This window comes from Microtus ochrogaster, unplaced genomic scaffold (genome assembly GCF_000317375.1).
Source record: "Microtus ochrogaster isolate Prairie Vole_2 unplaced genomic scaffold, MicOch1.0 UNK1, whole genome shotgun sequence".
NCBI lineage: Eukaryota > Metazoa > Chordata > Mammalia > Rodentia > Cricetidae > Microtus > Microtus ochrogaster.
This window is the reverse complement of record NW_004949099.1, coordinates 21,594,454-21,609,556: the sequence shown is the minus strand read 5'-3', so window position 1 is coordinate 21,609,556 and position 15,103 is coordinate 21,594,454. Positions and strand designations below refer to the sequence as shown.

Genomic DNA, 15,103 nt, shown 5'->3' with positions numbered 1-15,103 from the left:
AGAGAGGGTGGGGAGAAAAAGAAGCAGTTTTCTGTCTTACAGTGGAGAGTCAAACCTACATGCATCTGGCCTCATCTTCTGTTTCCTCTGATTTGTTCAAGAGTATCTACACTTAATTATTTTGCCTTGCTTCCATTTACTGTGTCTCTTCACTAAGTCTGGGAGTTCATTCAGGACAGAAACAACGTCATATAATTCTACGTATCCCTCACATCTCCCTTCTGAGAGAACTTTATATTCTATGTGCATGTAATGAACATTTGGATTAATAATATAATTTAGTAATAATATGAAAGCTTTCTCAAATTGAGTTCTATATTCTATAACAACCTCTATATCGTTTAAGTGTAATGCATGCATGCATATAAACAGCTCATCTCTACCCAAGTACACAGGAAATAACGAAACATTGTTTAAAAGATGCAGTATTGGCCAAATGAAACAGACACGATATGGAAATCTCTTCTCCTACTCACTGAATATTTGCTGGGTGCATTTTCCCTGTGCCAAGTGCTTTTATGAGTGCCAGGGACCAGAGACTAAGTTGTAGGCTTTTCCCTTATGGAGCTGTGTGGCAGTGATGGCATTACAAGTGATATAAATAAATAATCTTAAATTAAGACAGCATGTTCTAAACTTGAGAAGAGGATGAGGAGGAGACTTGAGGAAAGCAAGGGGAGTGTGAGTAGTTCATTCTAAAGAAAAATAGCGCTAAGCGTTCTTGCTCTCCCATATTTACTAACTGACATATACTGGACAAGGACAATTTCCTTGTCTCGTTTTTTTTTTTTCTTTTATACACAGCACAATACTTAACTCCCAGGGTTGCTATAGACTCATCTCAACACATTTAGAAAATCATATTCATTAGCGTCCAGCTGGGAGTAAGGACAGAGCTAGAGTATGCATTTTACCAGGGACTAGTAAACCCATCCACTGTCAGAGACCTTTTATGAGATGAACCAGACAATGCCTATGAGGTTCTTTGTAAACGATCTTCGTTTCCATCTCAGAGGTAGTTCAAAGATGATATTCTACACCCACCCTTTCATGTGCAAATGGAGAGCTGCTAGCTGTAGCAAAGCAGAGGCTGGGAAGCTCAGCAGTCTCCTGTGGGAATGGCTGTTAGGAAGCAAGCTCACCTTTCCTGGCTTGCATTTACTTACAAAGGTATCCATGGAGGTTCTTCCTGCATGTTGTAACACAGTGAGGGGGGCAGAGTGTGCTTATCTGGATAACCCTGACGTGCCATGTGGATTTTCTAGTTACTAGTGTGAAGAGACAAATCAGCTTTATAAAATACACTGCCCCAGGTATTTTGTTATAGCGACAAGAAATGGATAAGGATAAGATATGATCTGGAAATAATAAGAGCAAAGGCCTGAATGAATTCATCTAACTGCCAGTCCTTAAATACAAAGTTCTCTTGAGTTCCACCAAGGAAGTGAAAAATGTGTGAGCTACTGACTTCATAGAGCATATAGTCTGAATGTTCTTGTCCCTTAAATTCTTGCCTCAGAATCAGCACCCTAGGAATGCAGATATATAGCAGGTGGAAAGGTCAGTTGCTGGCATAATCCCTCTCCTATGCTCTGCTATGTACTAAGGACCATTTATGGTGCGCTATCCAAAGGGCTTTGTATTCCTGTTGGTATAAGACAGGTTTGACCATCACATTCCCCATTATGCAGATGGAGATACTAAGGCTCAGGGAGATACCTCCAAAGTTCAGAGACTTTTTGAAACTAATTTTTTTTCTAATTCTGAGCTGCTTCATTACTACCCCCTCCCCCTGACCTTGAATCATCTGCCGTGAAACAGACAAGCACTGATTAACATGCTGTTCTGATGCATCACTTCCATGACAGAAAGACACCTTCAAAGAGAAGAAACTTTAGAAACCTTTAGAAACTCTCAAGTAGTTGTTTTAAATACTGCTTGCAGCTTGAAGTACTGGGGAAAAAAATCATTTGACACGTTTCTCTAAGATTCAGCAACTTACTTCTACAAATGTTAAAGACACTAACACTTTATATCTGACTTTTCTGTGTGTAACAGAATGTTGCTTATCATTTGTATGGGTGCCGGTGTACATGTGTACATGGTCAAGTGTATGCGCATATATGTGGGAGGATTCATACACATGTGTGCATGTGCATTTGGAGGTCAAAGGTCAGAATTGGATATATATATGTATACACATACACATACACACACACAAACACACACACATATATATACATATCCCACTGACTCTGAAGCTACAGTGGTTGGCCTAAAAGCTCCAGGTATTCTCCTATCTCAGCCTTGCCAGTTCTTGGATTCCAGGTACATGCCAACATCATGCCTGTCTTATTATATAGGTGTTTAGGATCAAAATTCAGGTTCTCATAGTCACACAGAAAGCACTTTGTCTACTGAGCCATCTTGCTAACCTTTGATGTCAATCTTTAGAAACCAAAACTGAGTCAATGATAAAATAACAATATTCAGTGTGATGATAAAGATAAGAAGAACATAATCTTCCAAAATTCATTTTCATCCATTTAAGATTATTTAAAATGAACTTAAAAATATGTGGTTAGTAATGCCAACATAATTTTAAAGGAAAGTTCAATAGTTATTAGGTAAGTAAAATGTGAAAGTAGATTTAAACTTTAATATCAATAAAATGTTTTATTTTATTTAAGTATTATTTCATGTGGCATGGCAGAATTTTGTAGAATATGGGTAGGCTACTGGAATTCATCTAGTCCAGTATTTTGCCCTAGAGCTGGAGTTAAAGCGGTTGAGACATAGCTAAGTGCTACAACGGTGCAAATTTGGAGTGAGATGGACCCATGTTCCTATCTTGACTCCGCCTCTTCCCAGCTCTGTGAGTCACAGAGGAGGGTCTTACAATGCCTTGGCTAGAAAGCAGAAATGCTATACCTGAATCAAGAATTCTCTCCGGAAACCTATGTCACTCAATTCACTTAGTCATCCACTAATCCAACAAATATGCATTAAGGCCACACTAGCCATTACTTAGCACTTTCTGCCTAGATTTTCAAAGGAGCTGTAAAGTAGGGATCTCTGTGACAGTTGTAAAACAATCTATGTTACAGCCGTAAATAAGTTAATATAGAAAAAGTGTTCGTGGTTTCTCCTGGTACACTGCAGAAGCTAAGGACTAATATTGGAGATTATTATTGGTCTCCTACTACTCTGGCGTGTTAGGAAAAATGACTGACTCTGGGGATATAACTTAGGAGCCCTATGTAATATTTTCCTTCCAATTACTAAGCATCACATTTGCATAGATGCAATTGCTCAGCTGCGATAGCAAAGTCATTTGGAAACTTCTTCAGTAGAGGTCCACTTTGACAATGCTATCCTTCATACATGGAAAGAAAAATACTCCATCTGGAAAATCTGTGCATAAATTTTTTGTTTCCCTGCAGGTAACTCCGAAGTCTTAGCTGATCTCCTGGGTGAGACAAGATGAGTTTGTGAGAACATGAGGAGGTTAGCTGTGTCCCTACAGAGCAAAGCAAAGTTAACTGGTCCTCTGGGGAATTGAACCTTACATGTCATCCTCAGGGCCCAGAACCTTAATCAGTCATAACAAGCCACAGAAATCCACCAATGACTATTTCATTGTCCTTGGTTGTTCTGTGAGAGTCGGATGAGTTAATGAGAGCATAGATTCCATAACTCATGTGTGATGAGTTAATGTAGATTCCCTTACGACCGTGGAGCACTCAGGATGTGGCAGAAATCCTATGTAACTCTTACTTAGGACAATGTGTATCACTGAGATTGCATACAGCTTTTAGTGGCCATACATCTTCTCTTTCTTCTCCTAAGACAACATTACACTGTGCAAGGGTCAGCACACCTTTATAACCTTAAGAGAAAGCTCTCTTCAAAACTCAGTTTGACAAGCGAGTCTTACTAACAACAAACAAACAGGCGTAAGTTTTTTAGTATGGACTTTTCTCCTCATGTGTATGTGTGTGTGTTCATATATACATGTGCATACACTTGTGTACATGCATCCTACATGCAGATCTGAATCTTGAAAGTTATTCTCTATCCTCTGCACATATGCCATGCATGGGCACACATCACTCTGACACAAGAAATTATATATTAAAACAACCCTACATTGTTGCACATTTTCTCAGTGGACCGTCTCTGTTTTCACATATTCTAATTCTACCATCACTCTACTATGAGATCTCTTCCCAGTTTGCTAGTGAGTTTCTTAAGCTGCTATTGTCAGCTTAGGATATATTAAAGAGCAGGCCCAATTAGTCTGCAGGAAAACCCGGTTTAAATTTCTCTGTATGATTCATCTTCACCGTCACATTCCAGGTCTTGACTTTGGTAACCCAGGAGCTACAGTGCTGATTCACTGTAATATTGCTACCTGCTCTCTAGTCAGAGAGGAAGAGGCAGTGGGTGTGAGAGATGCAGACAGCCTTGGGACTCATCATTTCTCCCATCCTCCACTTGCTATTTGATCTCAGAGAATTTCAACCTGGGCTAAGGAAGAGCTTCGCTATCACTCTTCTCTTACAGAAACATCAGATATATGTTACGGGGTCAAAAGGAAACTATTCATGGTTTTTATTCCTTTAGTTACTGGAGGAAAAGAAGAAAGAATAACACCTGCCATCTCTGACTGTGACACGCCAAGAGAGGCATATTTGATGGTTGGGAAAAGTTTAAGGTTTGAAGATATGAGGCACTATGTCATCGTCAACTCAGCCACATCTTTCTTCCATGCAAGTTTGTGCTGTTCTGTTTGTTACTATAGACTTTCTCTTTCCCCCTTCTGCTTCTCAAGGCACAGTGAATATTCAGTCCTATAAGGACTTTACAAGCAGTCTCCATTCTGCAGTTCTTCATCCACTACAGAATCTTTCCTTGAGGAATCATGCCCTACTTCCACTCAATGGACTGGATTTCAAATTGTCTCCTGAATATTTGTTCCTGTTGATCACCCCTTGTTGTATTTATTGGTGTGTTTCTCGAAGCCTTTTCTGACAGGCCCTGCGTGAATTAAAATATGTCCCATACTTCCACAGTACACTTTGCTCATCTGTCAGGTCCTTTCCAGAACCCCAAATAGAACCCCAGTGCAAGCAGAAGCAACACCGTGACAACATGATTTTACATGGTCCTAATAATATAGTGTCAGATAATTCTTGGTTGAAGGGGACCACATTAAGCATTTTTGGAATCCTACTGTTACTCCTGGCTTCTACACACTAGAATTTCTATTGTCTTTAGATTTTAAGAATTTTCTCAATACCCTGTGTATATGTGTAGGGTTTGCCCCTACCGGAAATCTTCTATTTGAAATACCTTTTTCATTCTTGGCACCGAAAAATGTAGAAGAATAAAAGGACTGATGGATACAGTACGCTTGTGTTGGATTTGGAGTATGAACTGAAGAAAAAACAAGCTAACTTCATTTGGGTTCAGGGCCTTATGTGACATATTACATGTAGCCAGTGTTCAGAATGTACTCATCAGGTGAACTGATGTTTGGGAATCATAACCAGCTTCATGTTTCCTTTCAAATTCTCTTCCCTGGAAGAGCCTACCGGGTCAGGGAGTATGGAGCTCTCAGTATTGGGGGGTTATTGTTTGTGTTTGTTTTATTTTTTTTTTGTATATGAATATTTTACCTGAACGTATGTATGTGCACTAACTCTGTGCTTGATGCCCACTGAGGTCAAAAGATGGTATCGGATTCCCTGGAACTGGAGATGCAGGTCGTTGTGAGCCACCATGTGGGTTCTGGGGACTTCAACCTGGTTTTCCAAAAGAACAGCCAGTGAGCCTAACTTGTGGGACATCTTTCTTCCCCCAAAAATTCTTTTCAAAAGGAAAACAATAATATAAACCATCTTAACTGTAAAACTAGGGAAAAATCACCTTATAGGAAAAGTGAAGTGATTCCTTTGGCCATTAGCCACCCAGAAAATCACAGCACTGGAGCAGAAGTCTAGTTCTTTGTAATAATAATCCTAGCAGCATCGAACAGCTCTTCTGGCTCCTTGCAGCAGCACCTTGACAGGGATGCAAAGCATCAGGATAGTTGCAGGACACCCAGAAGGTCACACACATAACCGGGCAGTATTATCAGAGCTGGGCACTGCTCTGAGCTTTCCTGACTGTGCGCTGTACTTGATTGTGCTGATTATTATAGATAGAAATGAAGACCTACCACTATTGTGAAACAACAATGCGGGTTAATGGTATTCTCTTTTCCTAGAGGGGGAAATTACAGACATGAAACCAATTAAGCCACCTTTCTTTCTTTGCAAAGCTGTTTTGGTTGTCCGAGATGGAGCTCTTCAGACGGTGCTTATTGCTAGTAAAGACAGATGGATTTGTTGTTCTTTCTAAGCTTTTACTAAGATAGGAACTGGTAGTGGGGCTGCCCAGTTTTCCCCTTCAGAATGGAAAGTGACTTATGTTAATACGCTAGCTCACAAAAAGCGGTACTAAACAGGAAAACCAAATATTTTGAAATGAATGCAAGTATCCCCCTTGCAGAGGTTCAGAAATGCTGCTCTTGGAAATCTCTATTAGGGAAAGGCTCTTGGTTGCACTTTCTGGCCATGGCATGGAGAAGCTATCATCCTATGATTAAGTGGCTCCAAAGAACAATGGCAGACTAATGCATGTGTAACTTAAATTTCAAATAGTTGTGCTTTAGTCTCAGGTCTACAAAATATCTGCCACAGAAACCTTTCACATGTCAGTGTCACATGTACATTGTTCAAGTAACTATGGAAACCCCCCAAAAATGCCACCAATGTGTCTGTTTCATACACAAATGAGGTGACAGCTGTGGAGTCCACGTCTGCCCCCGTAGTATAATAGATGCGAGCTAAGACAGCCTGGGTCAGAAGATTACAACTCATTTACAGTAATCAGATCTTTCAAATAACATCACAACGTCTGAGTTCGAAAGAGTGTCAATGGAAGGTAAGAAGCCACTATGAAAGCAAGCGCTACTCCACAGCTTTCAAAACTAAGTGCCTTAACCTAATGCATTTGTCTTTTCAACAGGTGCTCTGAAATTAGGGTGGACAGCACCTTTGATGTGTACTGCAAGCCGACACCTATTTTCTCTGCTTCTTAGGGGCAATTTTTCAGTTCAGTAGATATGATGATTCCATCCAAGTTAAATGTTTATGGTAGTTGTGGTACAATAAGCAAAGCTTTTACAATCCTTTTTGACAACATAGCCGATTATGGTAGTTAATTCTTCCAGGCCTATTGGCCTTGTTATGTTACAAGGGAGGAATCTCAAAGTTAGTAGATTAAGGAAGACACACCAGATCCCTTAGGTATGATTGGCAATAGTCTACTTACTAACCAAATAACTGGTATAATAATGCAAGGTGATTAACCATTTATTATATCTGTTCTTTGAGAGATGGAAACAAAACTCTGAAATATACCCGGAATGGTGATATGTTAAAAGAGAGAAAGAACAAGTTTTAAAGTGAATTTCATTTAAAACTTTAAGGACAAATGGTTCTCTGGTGCTCTCTAAGATATCGAATTTTACTGAGTTTAGCCTTTATCTTTATTCTGTTCTTTGAGCCCAAACAAGAGAGACTACATATTTTTCTGACTTCATCTGTATAATTTTAATTTCATTCTGAATAAAATATTAATCAAAGCTCTATTCATGAGTTAAAGATATTTCCATTGTTCTCAGAAATAAAAATATGACTTTAAAATGGAAGCTGCTTTATCTTTGGATTGGCTTAACCCAAAATAAATGCTCAGCATAATAATTTAAAAAATACAATATTTGAGCAGCCTTATATTAATGCTGAAAAGAATCAGAGAATAACTATTTGCAGCTGAAAAGGAAATTCTAAGAAAGAACTGTGAAAGCCTAGTAAAAGTGACACCCATGCCTATAATGTATCATGTTTTATATACAGTTTATGGCTTATTTAAGGTGACATAAAGGCCTACAACAAGAAAATTAGTGTTATTTATAGTTAACCTGGTAATGAATTGAACTATAATTGTAATATCCGATTTATTTCTTAGAAGTTGACTTTTAAGTACTTATACTCCCTTGATATGTCTCTGAGAGATTATTTATAAGAGACAGAACAGTTCAGGTCAAGAGACCAACAGTATCAGACTCTATATAGAGGCCAAGGGTCAGCCTTCTCGTGTTTACTCGTTAATCTCAATTTCCAGACTCTAACAGGGCTACCTATGGCTATTTCTTCAGAACTATCATCTGTAGTTGTAATGGGTTTGCATTTCTTAGTAATCTTTTATATTAGGTACTTTAATGATTTTATTCGCCATAATGTGTACTCAGTCCTTCCTGTATTAGACTTGTCCAGAAAAGACCTGACCTAGGGAGGTTAACAGTTGACCATTCATAGATGTAGTGCTGTAGCACTTACCTTGATTTCAAAACCACCCTCTGGTAATCTTACATCAGAGAGGTATGTGGACTTAGTTTGGAAATGCTGTTTTTATTTTATAGTCATCCCTCAGTTCCATCAGGGAGTCAGAAAGCCAGTTTGAGAGTCAAATGAGAATTCAGTACACCAATGTTGCTTTCTGACTTCCGCACAGCTTCAAGGCAGAAATTGCGAACTTGGCTGTAACACTTGTTACTCAGATTGGACTCAATTCATTTCTTCCTAATTAGAGTAGACTGGCTTGTATATAAAGGGTACTGGGCAAGAATATGATAATCATAACAGCTTCAGAAAACATGTGAAACAGCATGCTAACATCTGTTGTCCACCCTTCTTCCCAATCAAGCCCAAAGCAATATTGTCTTCCTGCTGTATTTTAATGTCTCTTTTGGTGAGTACATAGAACGTGGGGTCACAAACCCTGTTCAGTGAATAGGTTTCTTTTGCTCTTCAACAATGTTCAGGACTGACAAAAGAAGGGTTTCTGGTACTGGTTTGTCAGGGGTTATAACTGCAGGCCTCACATGCGGCCCATGCGGCCCAGCTTTTGTTTCATCGGTCCTAGAGAGTCAGGAAGTGAATAGTATGGCTGACCAGCTAATATAACACAAGACAGAAAGGTCCTTGCTTTGGGAGTCCATCAAATGACTTTCCCTGTTCACTGTTCAGTACTGAGACACACACACATACTCTCACACACACACGCTCTCTCTCTCTCTCTCTCTCTCTCTCTCTCTCTCTCTCTCTCTCTCACACACACACACACACACACACACACACACACACACACACACTCCCACACTCAAACCCAGGTCCTTTGCTAGAATGGGACACTCTCATCATCTGCAATTCTTTCACTCTGTCACCAAATGAACTCACATGAGGATGAAAAGACAGTGACACTCCAGTGAAACCTTCCAGTGACAAGCACCTTTTCCTACATGACTTATCTCTCTGGGCAAGGGGCAAATGTTGGACAAGATTTAAAAAAAAAATGGAAAAAGAAGAAAAGAACTCTAAAAGTTGAGGAGTCAGTGAAGAAATATTTCAAGCCGCCAGAAGTGGATTAAAGTTACTGCCTGCATAGATGCACTCCCTCTATGCCGCATGCATGTATACACCCAGGTAAGAGCAAGTGGATTTGAGCTTCCCCCCATAACACCACACCAAGAATTTGGCTCTTGAATAAAGGTGTCAGCAAGCCATGGAATTCCCAAACAGAGAAACCCACACTGGGCCTTTATCCCATGTTCTTAAGGTCTATTGTTAACTGAAGACTCCTTGTCTTTTCAAATTCCTTCATGTGAATGGATGAGGCCAGACATCTGCCAGGATCGGCTCACATTTGCATGCAAATTAGAGACTTCATGACACACATGGCCCTGCAGCCAGTAATACCACTTGGACTCCAGCTTTATACAGGTCAAAGTAGGAATCTTCCTGAAGTTTCCACTTCTCCAGTTCCAGCTTTTAAAAATGAAGTCACGACGACAATATAGGAATAGTATTAATTGCCTAAATTGGTAAATAGAACTGCAAAACAAGATAGCATATTGTCTCAGGAGATTCTACAGGAAAAAGTACAAGTCAGCAGTACTTGTTCCCTCAGCGAATCTGAATTCCGTTATTTGTTTTATTATCTGGATCGGGAATGAACATACTAAGGACAGGATGGGATTTAGGAGCTTTGCCTACAGGGTTCAGTCACTCAAAGGCTTTGACAACTCTGATCACTCTCTGCAGCCTTGCCTTTGAAGCTATTGCTGTGGATACCGCAGGCGAGGTCCCTCTGGAGCAAGCACTACTACGGAATCTTCCAGCCTGCGCATCCATGCCTGCTGCCGGGCCACAATCCCAGGACAAACTTTCCAACCTGCCCAGTGCACGAGGTGCTTCTTGGCTGCTTGGCTTTTCTGGGGAAGACTGCGGGAACCTAGGAAGCATGAAAGCAGTAGGCAGCAGCCCACACCCCCTCTCAGTGCAACACAAAGGACACTCGCTGGCAAACTTTTTTAGCTACTGACCCTGGAGCAGAATGCCTGGAAGAGACCAAGGCTTCCTTGAACTTTCCTCATCTATGACAAGCCTTCTTAAGGGACTACACCTTCTAGGCTCAAAACGTACAATTTTTTTCCTTCTTGGACCACATAATAGTTTAGTATGTTCTCTGCAATGCTCTGACTTCAGTACTTTCAATGTTTTGTTAATTATGCTCCCTGCTCTTTATTCTTAACATTGAGGCCATTCCCAAGACCTCTTCCTCTCTCCACAACCTCCCACCTTCCTTTCTCTCCTCTTGACCCCATTCCAACTCTCTGGGTCTTCTATTTGCACGCTTCCCAGGCCCCAGCTTCTTCCCCTGTTCACATTCCCAACCAAGCCTTCCCTTCTCCTTGCCATTCTGGACACCACCATCCCCTGATGGGTCCCTGAAATCCTGGGGACTCAGCTCCAGTCACTGCCTTTTGCCCATTTTTTTTTTTTTTCTGAGCTGCCTTTTCAACTATTGCTCTTCCTGCTTCATTTTGAAGGCAAGAGGGTGGTAACTAGATTCTCCTTTCCCTACTTCGTCTACCCCCCAACCCCAGCTCGAGAAACCGCGCCCCCGTGTCCCCCTTAGACCGAGATTTCTCAAACCTTGTAGGGTCCGCCGAGCTGCCAAGTTTGTCTCTACTCCCCCCTCGCTGCCTCCCAAACCTTCTGTTGCGGCCCAGTTAGTCGGGGCACTTACCCTAAGGCCCAGCTGGTGGGGATGTTGGGGTGCGAACAGAGTGGGCAGCCGGTGGCAGCAGCAGCAGCAGTAGCAGCAGCAGCGGGAGGATGAGGACCGGCTGAGCAGCGCCTCCTCCCAACCCGCAGCGCGCACTGGCTCCTTGGGGGACCCCCGGCAGAGCACCAAAAACGCAAGGCGAGACAGCCGCAGAAGCAACAGCTGCTGCGCGGGGCTGGGCTAAATCCGGTATTTGGGGGTCGGAGTAGAGACAGGCAGGATTGGGAAGAAATGGGGTTCAGAGGGCGGGGCAGCGAACGATCGGGTCTCAAGGAAGGCGCTCTAGGCGTCTCGGGATGCAGTGGCACGGATGCCGCTGCCTGGGAGGACACCGTGGGCCCCGGTCCCTGCCCGGCAAGCGCTGCAAACCGGGGCGCACGGGCCTCGCCTCGTTCCGCGGCTCGCTGCCGGCGCCCTCCGTGCGCCCCGCTTTGTGCTCCCCGCAGCCGGCGTGCACCTGGTGTAAGCAAAAGCGGTCAGCTGATGGGCTGCGCGCTGATTGGCTGTTCAGTCGTCTCCTCCTCTCCCGCCCGACCCCCTTCCCGACCTCCCCCAACCTTCCCCCTCCCGCTGCCTCCCGCCCCCCACGCCCGCCTAGGCGCAGCCCCGCGCCGGGACACCATCTGCAACCCGTCCAACAAAAGGGCTGCTCAGCCCCGCAACCCTGGGTCTGCTAGACCGCTGCGTCTCTACCGTTGCTGCAGGGAGCAGCGAGCTGCTCCTTTTTTTTTTTTTTTTTTTTTTTTAAATGGGGACGAAAGGCTGACTGGGTGAGGGAGGCAAGGAGCTGGGGAAAGCCCTTGTAAGAAAGCCATAGGCATAATACGACTGCATCTCTGAGCAAGGCAGAACTTGGGTTCAGGCGATTATACAAAACTCTGACCCTTCCTTTGGAGATAGGTGATACTGGGTACGTACAAACCCGCGGTGGAACTGGTTCACGCCCTTCCCGTAGGGGTAGGACCCTTAACTGGAAGGCAAAGTCATTACCAAATTCTGGAGGCTTTCTGGAGACGATTCTGAAACTTTGAAACTACAGTTTTTTTGTTAGGTTAGGTATGAAAGTTGTGTTCATATTAGCAGAGGACTGAAGATTCAGACAGTTTGCGGGGTGGGGGATGTCTATGTGAGAGCAAGGGTGGGAGGCAGAGGTGCTAAGCGCTAATTTGGAGACTGCGCCTGAATCCCAGTCTCAGCTTCAAAGTGGCAGCCCAAAGCGAGATTCAGGATAAGTCCTAGTTACATGGTATTGGGAGAATCAGCTTTCAGCCAGAGAGCATTATCATTCGTCCGTATTGAACAACTTTGAGAAAGACAGCGTGATTTTATTTCCTCGGGTTACTTAAGTCCCAAAATTCTGTATTTGAAAGAATACATTATCACAAAATTTACGTTTGAAGTCGTTAATGCTAAAGGAGAGATTCAATAACAATGATCTTACATTTTTGATCCTTATAGCTTCCCCTCTCCCAGGGTGTCTTGCATAGACATCTGAGAAGTGTTTGCTTACACTTCCTAGTCTCCTGAAGCTATTAACTATTTTGTAGCCACTGGTGGGTCACAAAGTGGACCTTCATAGGCTCCGGGGAAAAGAAAGTGAGGATGCAGGATAGATAATGAATGAACAGTAGAGATAGCTAGACCGGGTGGGGAGTGGGTGGGTAGCATGTTGAGTCTAGACTAGATTATCTGTTTCTCTCTCTCTCTCTCTCTCTCTCTCTCTCTCTCTCTCTCTCTCTCTCTCTCTCTCTCTCTCTCTCTCTCTCTCTCTCCTGCACGTAAGTTTAAAAGAAGATGGCTACTGGCTTCAATAGAGACCTAGTTGTGGCCTTTCAAGGTGACTAAGAAAGTCTGTATTTTCTTGAGAGTGGGAGAGAGTGGCTGCCACACCCTTCAGTGTGAAGTTCTCCAGAGGTGGGTCTCGGGGAAGACAGCTGTTATATAATGTTCGATGGTGTTGGGTGACTGCAAGTCCTGTAACAGTACCCAGGTTTTAGAAAATCCTTCCTGAAGACGGTGGTAGAGATTGGGCACCAAGGTATGAGGTTTGAAAACAGGTCAACACTGTTTTAAAGGCCAGAACTGCAATTAAGATCCATGTCCCTGTGGGAAAGTCACTTCACCTCCTTAAACCTTAGTTTCCTTGGCTCTAAAGTGGGATTAATCACAGTAACGATCCCAAGGGAATGTGCTGGTTAGGGAGTGAAAGAAAGCAAGTAAAATGCTTGGAGCACTACATGGTGGATGGTAAGCATTGACAGACATAGCCAGTAGCACTATGTAGCCAGGTTTTGCAGATTAAAACAGCACATCAGGTCAGACAGGAGGTACTGTGATTTTACAACTTTCTCTTCAAAGGCACAGGCAGAGCCAGCAAGAGAAATGGTCTGTCTCCCTGTTATCCAATTCATTTCTTTTTAAATCGGTGTATCATTTATTTAAACTATTTTTCCTCTTCCCCAAAGCAAGGTTAAGAAAGGAAGCCCAGCCTACTTCTGCTTGATTGCTACATTTGTTTGGCTTCAGACAGAGGAACATTAGGAAGAAAATGTGTCAGCAATGGGGGAAGAAGCTTGCGGTTCTGGGATGGTCATTGCTATGACATGGGCAAAGTTACTGAGGTCCAGGAGACAGATGAGGCTTGGTGATGATGAGAGTTAGAAATGGGACCCCGTAATTGGATTTTTGGTGGATTCTTTAAATTGTCAACTGCACCACATTTTACAAACTGTCATTTGGTAACTTTGCAAAGGATGTTAGCAAATATTGTATGCCCTGTCACTCAAAAGCCATTGGTCCTAGACATGAGTGAAGCAGAAACAGCAAACTAGCAACATACTCAGATTTGCTTGCCACTTAAATCCTCCAATGCATCTCTAAATGAATCTTTAGTGAATCGATCTTGTTCTTGATCTTGTTATTCCTGATAGGAGCGCTTGGTGAAGACTGGAGTCTTTGAAATGGAATGGAATTAGAGAGATAGGGATGAACATTCCCATGAGATCTGGGTCTTCATGTTAATACAAGGAGTTGTTCTTGCATTGGAGTTGGCGATGCTGAGACACTGTCCACCTCTCCAGGGTTCCTTTTAGTCCTCTTGAGTTTTCTTTTCTTGACACTGAAGGAACAATGTGTTTGGTGTTAGCCTAATTATATTGATTTATGTGATAAATGTAGAGGGAAGAGAGATGGCACTGTAGATTATAACCATATTTGAATATTCTTTCAAAGAACAATGCATTTTGAGAACAAAAGAGAAATATGTCACTTAAAACCACAATTTTTTAGACCTTGAAAATCTCTCTCTCTCCCTCTCTCTTTTTCTCTTTCCCTCCATCCTTTTTTCCCTCCATCACTGAAATATTAGCAGGATGCTATTCTTTCCAGCCTCTAGACAAATATTCAAACAATGTATATGAAACCTTTTGAAGTATGTAGCTCTTGTGAATTACGTTAACTTTCATACCAGATGTGTTGTTGGTCTAAAAATTTTGGACAACTGAATGTGATTTGCTAAATATATATAATCCTTGCTCTTCTGTTTTTTAAAACTGTCTATGAATTCATTTTAATGTAAAAAGTCACTAATTGAAGTTTGTATAATTAAAATTAGTTTTAGCATTTAAGTCTAATTATTTGATATGAAGCTAAAGGGTCTGAACATCTCAATTTGCTCAGAGCTCTCTCTATTTTAGATCAAAGAGTCTTCCCACTCAAGAAACCCCTCAGTCTTGGTTAAATGAAGAATGTGAGCACATTAAGTAGAACTAACATTAATAGGTTTATGGTGATGACTACAGGTTTAGATGAGTCAAAAGCTTGTAGATATACCAAATCGTATCTTACTATCTACGGAATAAAAGAT

At 42.1% G+C, this 15,103-nt stretch overlaps 1 protein-coding gene across 2 annotated transcripts in view; it reads right to left on the bottom strand.

The window, feature by feature from the left end:
* Positions 1 to 11,702, bottom strand: part of Lrrn1 (leucine rich repeat neuronal 1) — a 39,984-nt gene extending 28,282 nt beyond the window's left edge. For both annotated transcript variants that reach the window (XM_026788272.1, XM_005364963.2), the window contains exon 1: positions 11,200 to 11,702. The gene's annotated coding sequence lies outside the window, so the exon portion shown is untranslated. The remainder of the gene's footprint in view (positions 1 to 11,199) is intronic.
* Positions 11,703 to 15,103: the final 3,401 nt, after the last annotated feature.